Source organism: Pelodiscus sinensis, chromosome W (genome assembly GCF_052426305.1).
Source record: "Pelodiscus sinensis isolate ZL-2025 chromosome W, ASM5242630v1, whole genome shotgun sequence".
In the NCBI taxonomy this organism is placed as follows: Eukaryota; Metazoa; Chordata; order Testudines; family Trionychidae; genus Pelodiscus; species Pelodiscus sinensis.
Window position 1 is genome coordinate 7,687,798 of NC_143084.1, and position 7,688 is coordinate 7,695,485.

The following is a 7,688-nucleotide window of genomic DNA, read 5'->3' on the forward strand; positions in this document are numbered from 1 at the left end:
TTCGCCACACTGCCCTCCGGCAGTGCCCAAGTCACTCGCTCTGAGCCCCCCTTCCGGGGGATTGGTGTCTCTCCAGCAGGCCTGTCCGCAGGCCTAGCAGGCTGGCCGGTTGGCTGTCCAAGCGTCCTGGCCCAGCCTGACTCTCTAGCCCTGCCCTAGCTCCAGAGAGCGTCCTGCTCCCTCGGCAGCCAGGCTCACAGCCTTGCCGCAGGCCTAGCAGGCTGGCCGGTTGGCTGTCCAAGCGTCCTGGCCCAGCCTGACTCTCTAGCCCTGCCCTAGCTCCAGAGAGCGTCCTGCTCCCTCGGCAGCCAGGCTCACAGCCTTGCCGCAGGCCTAGCAGGCTGGCTGGTTGGTTGGCTGGCTGTCCAAGCGTCCTGGCCCAGCCTGACTCTCTAGCCCTGCCCTAGCTTCAGAGAGCGTCCTGCTCCCTCGGCAGCCAGGCTCACACTGCCTTGGCTGAAGCAGCCCTTCCCTTTTATAGCCCCCAGCTGGGCCTTAATTGGCCAACGCCGCCCAGCTGGGCTGAACTCCCCGGGCCTGCTCCAGGCTGGGGTTTGGCTCTTAAGGGGCCAGTACAGGGCAGCTGCCCTGTTACACACCCTCCCCCTTAAATATCTTCCGGGGGGGGGGGGGGGGGGGGGGTTCCCCTGCTGCCTGCCCTGTTCCACAAGTCCCAGCCCCCATCCCGCTATGAGGCGGGGCCACAGGTCCATGCGTGTCCATATCGAGTCCTCCTCCCGGAGTGGACCCGGGACGGCCCCGGGGGAGGGGGGGGGGGGCGCAGGCCCACCCGTCTCACTGCGCCCCGGCCCAGGGACCCTGAGTGCAGCTGCGTCGCTGCGATTGGCTCAGTCCGGGCCTTGCTGGCCGTGGCGGCTCTCCCGCCTGAGCGATCCCTGGGCCCCTTCTTCCCCCCCTTCCCGGGTACCTGTAGCCTCTGCGGGCCCGTCGGGCTGTCGAGCTGTCCCCGTTGTTTTAGTAGGGTCTGGGCGGCCCGCTCCAGTGGTCAAGGGTTGGGTCCCGGGAGGTCCTGCCGGCGGTTCGGCCACGGCGTTCCAGCACCCACCGGGGATCTAGCTGGTCCAGCACGTCGGGCTCGTCCTCGGGGTCCAGGGGTGCTCCTGCGGCTGGTCTGCGCCCGGCCTCCGTACCCCGTTCTGGGAAGTTTTGGCCGGCCTCCAGGAACTCAGCTGGGGGCAGCCCAGCCCAGGCCTCAGCCTCCCCAGGCAGGAGTTCGGGGTCTGCCTCCCGCTCCTCCAGTGGCTGGGCCCTGACTGCCCTCTCCCGCCGTCCTCTTAACCTCCTTGCCCCGCCCTCTGGGTTCCGGTTAGGTGACGGAGTGGGGTTCGCCTCTGCCCACCCGGGCGTCCTGAGGGGTTCCTCCTCCTCTGGTTCCGTGGGCGGCCAGTCCGCCCTGCTACCTGCCCTCCCCCATAAGTCCCGGTCCCCCCCCTCGGGGTTGGATTCTTGTTCCTCCTCCAGGCGGGACAATGCGTCCGCATTGGCATTGGCCTTGCCCGCCCTGTGGTGTATGGAAAACACATAGCGTTGAAGGGCTAAATACCACCTCATAAGGCGGCTATTGGTGTCCCGCATAGTTTGTAGCCACTTTAGCGGGGCATGGTCTGTCAATAGGGTAAACTCACCCCCTAGCAGGTAGTACCTTAGGGCTTCAACCGCCCATTTGATCGCCAGGGCCTCTCTTTCTATTACGGAGTACTGGCGTTCTCGGGGAAAACAGCTTACGGCTGATAAAGACCACCGGATGCTCTTCTCCACCAACCTCCTGGGAGAGTACGGCGCCCAGCCCAGTGGCGGAGGCGTCTGTCTGTAGACAAAAAGGTTTATCGAAGTCTGGGCTAAGCAAAACGGGCTCGCTACACAGGGCTTCTTCAAGTTGTTGAAAGGCCGAGTCACACTCTGTGTCCCACCTCACTCTCTGAGGTTTGTCCTTTGTGAGCAGAGAGGTGAGCGGCGCCGCTATGCTAGCAAATTGGGGGACAAATCGGCGGTAATACCCCGCCAGTCCCAGAAATTGTCGGACCTTCCTTTTTGTGGTCGGTGTGGGGTAATTTCGTATGGCCTCTACCTTCCCCACCAGGGGCCGGACTAGCCCGCGCCCCAAGCGATAACCCAGATAGGTGGTCTCTTGCGCGCCGATTTTACACTTTTTGGGGTTAGCCGTGAGACCCGCGTCGCGGAGCGTCCGTAACACAGCCGCCACTTGGTTTATGTGGTCCTCCCAGTCGCGACCATAGATGACCACGTCATCCAGGTAAGCTGCGGCATACTCCAGATGAGGGGCGAGCAGGCGATCCATCATCCGCTGAAAGGTGGCGGGTGCCCCATGGAGGCCGAATGGCATGCGCACGAAGTGGAAGAGCCCGGACGGGGTGGTGAAAGCTGTCTTCTCCTGGGACTCCCGATCCAGCGGGATCTGCCAATAGCCCTTGGTCAGGTCGAGGGTTGTTATGAACTTGGCTTTTCCCAGGCGCTCCAGCAGTTCATCCGTCCGGGGCATCGGATAGGCGTCAAACTTCGATATCGCGTTCACCTTTCGAAAGTCGATGCAAAACCTAATGCTTCCATCTGGCTTAGGGACCAATACGACTGGGCTCCTCCACTCACTTCTGGATCGCTCGATCACTCCCAGCTCCAACATGGTGCGAACCTCTTGTTCTACGACGTCGCGCATCCGTCGGGGAAGAGGTCGGTTTCCCTCGTGAACGACCTGTCCGGGTGGGGTTCGGATGGTGTGTGTTATCACCGAGGTTCGGCCCGGACGTGAAGTAAAGGTCCTGGTGAACGTTTCGATGAGCACCTGGGCTACACGCCGTTGGTCCTTAGACAGGGTGTCCGCGAGCTGGGGTATCTCCTCCTCCTTGGCGTCAGGGACCCTAGGACCTAACACGGGCTCCGACGGGTAGGGCGCAACCAACAGGCCTTCTCGCCCTCGCCAAGGTTTGAGGAGGTTCACATGGTATATTTGTTTTTTTCTTCGCCGGTCCGGCTGATGAATCTCATAGGTGACCGGGCCCGCTCGTCGGGAGACCTCATACGGCCCCTGCCAGCGGGCCAGCAACTTTGACTCCTCTGAGGGGAGTAACAGCAGCACCCGATCCCCGGGTTCAAACACTCTTTCCTGGGCCCCCCGGTTATACCCTCGCTCCTGCGCTCCCTGGGCCGCCTGTATGTTTTCTTGAGCCAAGGCCCCCACCTGCGTGAGTCTCCTGGAGCTGGAGTACGTACTGCAGAAGCCCGACCGAGGAGGAGGGGCCCCGTTCCCAGGCCTCTCTGACCAGGTCCAGGACGCCACGAGGTCGTCGGCCGTACAGGAGCTCGAAGGGGGAAAATCACGTGGAGGCCTGTGGCACCTCCCGTATCGCCATCAAGAGCAGAGGGATGAGCTGGTCCCAGTGCTTCATATCCGCCGGTGGAAATCTTCTCAGCATCCCCTTCAGGGTGCGGTTGAACCGCTCGACCAGCCCGTCGGTTTGGGGGTGGTAGACGGAAGTTTGCAGCTTGTGAATGCCCAGGATGTCGCAGACCTGACGCAGCAATCGGGACGTAAATTTCGTTCCTTGGTCTGTCAGTAATTCCCGAGGTAGCCCCACCCAGGCAAAAATCCGAACCAACTCGTTCGCGATTGTGCGGGCCCGGGTGTTTCGAAGGGGGATGGCCTCGGGGAACCGGGTTGCATAGTCCTTGATCGTTAAAATATATCGAAATCCAGCCGCGCTCCGCGGAAAGGGCCCCACTATGTCCAAGGCAATCCTTTCGAAGGGGGTCCCTACCACGGGCAAAGGGACGAGGGGAGCCTTCGGCACCCCGGGGGCTGCGGCGAGCTGGCAGGCTGGACATGACTTTGACCTCTTTGTACACCCCGGGCCAGAAGAAGCGGGCCAAGACTCGGGCCAGGGTCTTCTCATGCCCGAGGTGCCCAGTGGCCGGAAGGTCGTGCGCCAACCTCAGCACGGTTCGTCGATGGACCCGGGGTACCATCAACTGGGCCTCTTCTTCCTGCGTCTGCGGGTTCCGCCCGACCCGGTAGAGCCGGTCGGCTCGTAGCTCAAACCGGGGCCAGTGTGCTGCCCTCTGTGGATCCACCACCGTCCCATCAACACAAGCAAGCTGGACGTAGGCCTCCCGCAGGGTGGGATCCTCCCGCTGGTCGCGGGGAAAATCCGCCGAGTCCAGTGCAATCGGCACGTCCTCCGTGTCTGAGCGCCCTGGGTCGGCCGGGTCAGATGCGTCGCGCTTGGCGGGGCCTTCCCGGTCAAGCGACCCCTGCGGGCGGTCTGCCTGGAGTTCCTCCCCTAGGAGTTCCACATGGGGCTCGGTCGGCGCTGGTAAGTCTGTAATGAGAGCTGTAAGACCTGGCCAGTCGCGACCCAGCACCATAGGGTATGGTAGGTGCGGCACCACGCCCACTCGCATCATTCGGGTGACTCCCCGCACCCTCAAGGGGAGCCGGACCTGAGGATAGGACTTCACATCCCCATGGACACACCGCAGCTGCATCTCCCCCTCGGGCGCCGCGGTGTCAGGCAGTACATCGGGGCGGATAAGCGTCTGGCTGCATCCCGAGTCGAGGAGGGCAAACACCGCGGGGTCCCCCGCGGGTCCCCGCGTGGTCAGGGATGGGGAGCTAGCCGGTGGAGTCGGGGCGGCCCCCATACCGGCCTGGTCCTGCTCCGCCACCTCCTGAAGAGCCTGGCGGTACTGGGCATCCAGCTGCTGTACCAGCCTCTGCTGTTGTCGGAGCTGCGCCGCCAATCGTTGGGCTCGCAGCTTCACTGGCGGCGGTCGCCCCTTAGTCAGTCCTTCGGGCATTGCCTCTCCCTCCATGGCCCTCCCGCCCGAGCTCGCCGAGAGGGGAGGAGGGAACCTCGCAAACTTCTCTCTCTTTGCGTGAGGGTGTGTGTGTGTGTGGTTTTTTTTTTTTTTTTGTATTAGGGTCCACTGAGGCACACGCGGAGCCCTTACGTCAGGGCCGGGATCGCGTATCTTCAAGTGCCCACATTCTCCACCATCTGTGAGGGGGTCACTCACCACCGTAGCGGGGGTCCGTCGTCTGTCCCCGGAATCAGTCCATTCCGCCCGCACAGGCCTCCGCTCACGTGGCGTTTCCCCTCTGGAATCTTCTGGTCGCGTTGCTCTCTTCGCCACACTGCCCTCCGGCAGTGCCCAAGTCACTCGCTCTGAGCCCCCCTTCCGGGGGTTTGGTGTCTCTCCAGCAGGCCTGTCCGCAGGCCTAGCAGGCTGGCCGGTTGGCTGTCCGAGCGTCCTGGCCCAGCCTGACTCTCTAGCCCTGCCCTAGCTCCAGAGAGCGTCCTGCTCCCTCGGCAGCCAGGCTCACACTCTTGCCGCAGGCCTAGCAGGCTGGCCGGTTGGCTGTCCAAGCGTCCTGGCCCAGCCTGACTCTCTAGCCCTGCCCTAGCTCCAGAGAGCGTCCTGCTCCCTCGGCAGCCAGGCTCACACTGCCTTGGCTGAAGCAGCCCTTCCCTTTTATAGCCCCCAGCTGGGCCTTAATTGGCCAACGCCGCCCAGCTGGGCTGAACTCCCCGGGCCTGCTCCAGGCTGGGGTTTGGCTCTTAAGGGGCCAGTACAGGGCAGCTGCCCTGTTACACTTCCCAAAGAATTTCCAATCTCGTGACCGCATGCATAGTGCAAATGTACGCAACAAGAGGGTTACCCCTTCCGTCCCAACCACCCGCTCATTCCGCTAGAGCCATGGCCACATCTACAGCGTTCCACAGAGGCATATCTCTGAAGGACATTTGCAGAACGGCGACTTGGTCCTCTCATGGGACTTTCGCTAAGCATTATTCTATCTCTCTCTCTCACTCAGATGGGGCAGTGGCGACTGCGGTGCTCTCCACAGCGGATAAATAGGGTCTCCGTGCCCTCCTTCCGTTTTTGGCGACTACCGCTATGCAGTCACCCATAGTGGAGCACCCGCGGGGACATCCCCGAAGAAGAAAGCGAAGTTACTCACCTCCGGTGCAGTGACTGTCGTTCTTCGAGGTGGTGTCCCCGCGGGTGCTCCACTACCCGCCCTCCTCCCCGCTTCGGAGTCCTCTCTCTCTCTTTCTGCTCTTGTCTTTTACAGACTCCGAGGCGGTTCCGAGGAACTGGCGGAGGGGCCGGACCGCGCGACAGAAAGAGTGCGAAAGCCACGAGCCTGCGGCACATGCGTGGTCCGGCAGGACACTGCTAATGACAAGTCTCCATCTGCGGTGCCGGGGCAAGCCCAGCACCCATAGTGGAGCACCCGCAGGGACACCACCTTGAAGAACGACAGTTACTGCACCGGAGGTGAGTAACTTCGCTTTCTTCGAGGTGTGTCCCCGTGGGTGCTCCATGACCCGCCCTCCTCCCTGCTATGGAATCTCGTCTGTTTCTCTCATTTCAGATGAGGCAGTGAGAGGAACTGGAGCGGGGGCCGGACCGCGCGCGGAGAGGAAAAGGCACGAATGGTCTCAAGCGCTTGCGCACGCGCAGTCCGGCCGAATACAGCTATGTGAAGCCTCCGATTCGCAGCGCCGGGACGAGCCCGACACCAGACGTGGAGCACCCACGGGGACGCACCTCGAAGAACCATTGTTACTGCATGAAGGTGAGTAACTTCTTCTTCTCCAAGATACAGTACAGCATAGACGTAATCTGGTTACAGGAACTGGGGCCAGGAGGCCTCAGGCCCCCCCCTTGAGATGCAGGGTGGCTGGGGCCCTACAATCCCAGCCCCCTCCCTAGCCCCTTCTCCCGTGCTTCCCAGACAGTAACTGCCTCCCTTACAGCCCTGCCCCCCCAGCCAGGGGTTGGACCCTGCCTTCCGCCCTTTGTCTCTCCCTGGGAGGCAACTGGTCTGACAGGTTGGGAGACCCTTGCCTACGTGACTCATCCGCTGTCCTGCTGGGCCGTGCTACAAATAACTGCCAATGGAGGTCACCCACAGCCCACTGCCCATGCCTAGCAACCAGCAAGGTGCCACCACCACAGCACACTGGGTTAAAGAGCAGACAGCCCCCCCCCACCATGCCACACCCTCCCTGAATGCTTGTGCCTCTTCCCTCCCCATTAGTTAGTCCCGCCCTCCCCCCCCCCCCCCCGTTCACCTCCCTTTCATGGTGCCATAGACCTCCCTTTCCCAGTGCAGCCGGAGGAGCCGGCACCTCCACCCTGCACCTGTACCATCGCCCCTGTACTATCCGTCAGTGCCCTCCTCTTCTGCCTTCAGCTTTGCAGGGAGGAGTGGTTGCTTTTCCCACCTTCCCCCTCGGTTACCCCTTTCGCGCCCTTCCCCTGCCAGCGCCCTCCCGCCCTACAAACAATCCAGCGGGAGGGAGTGGTTGCTTTCCCCATCCCCCCTCCCCCCATTCGCAACACCCCCCTTCCCTCGTATCCCTGCCCCTCCCTCTAGCGCCCTACCCCTTTGCCTTCAGCCCTGCAGGGATGAGTGGTCGCATTCCCCACCTTCCCCGTCGTGCCCCCCACATGTCCTTGCCCGTTTGTCTAGCACCCTCCTCCTCTTCCTGCAGCTAAGCAGGGAGGAGTGGTTGCTGTCCCCTCCCTCACTTCCCCCTGAGTTTGGCGCTCTCCTCCCTTGCCTTTGTCTCAGAGGGGAGGAGTGGGTAGCCTGACCCCCACCCCCACCCTTACCCCACCCTTGCCTGTTGCTTGGTGGG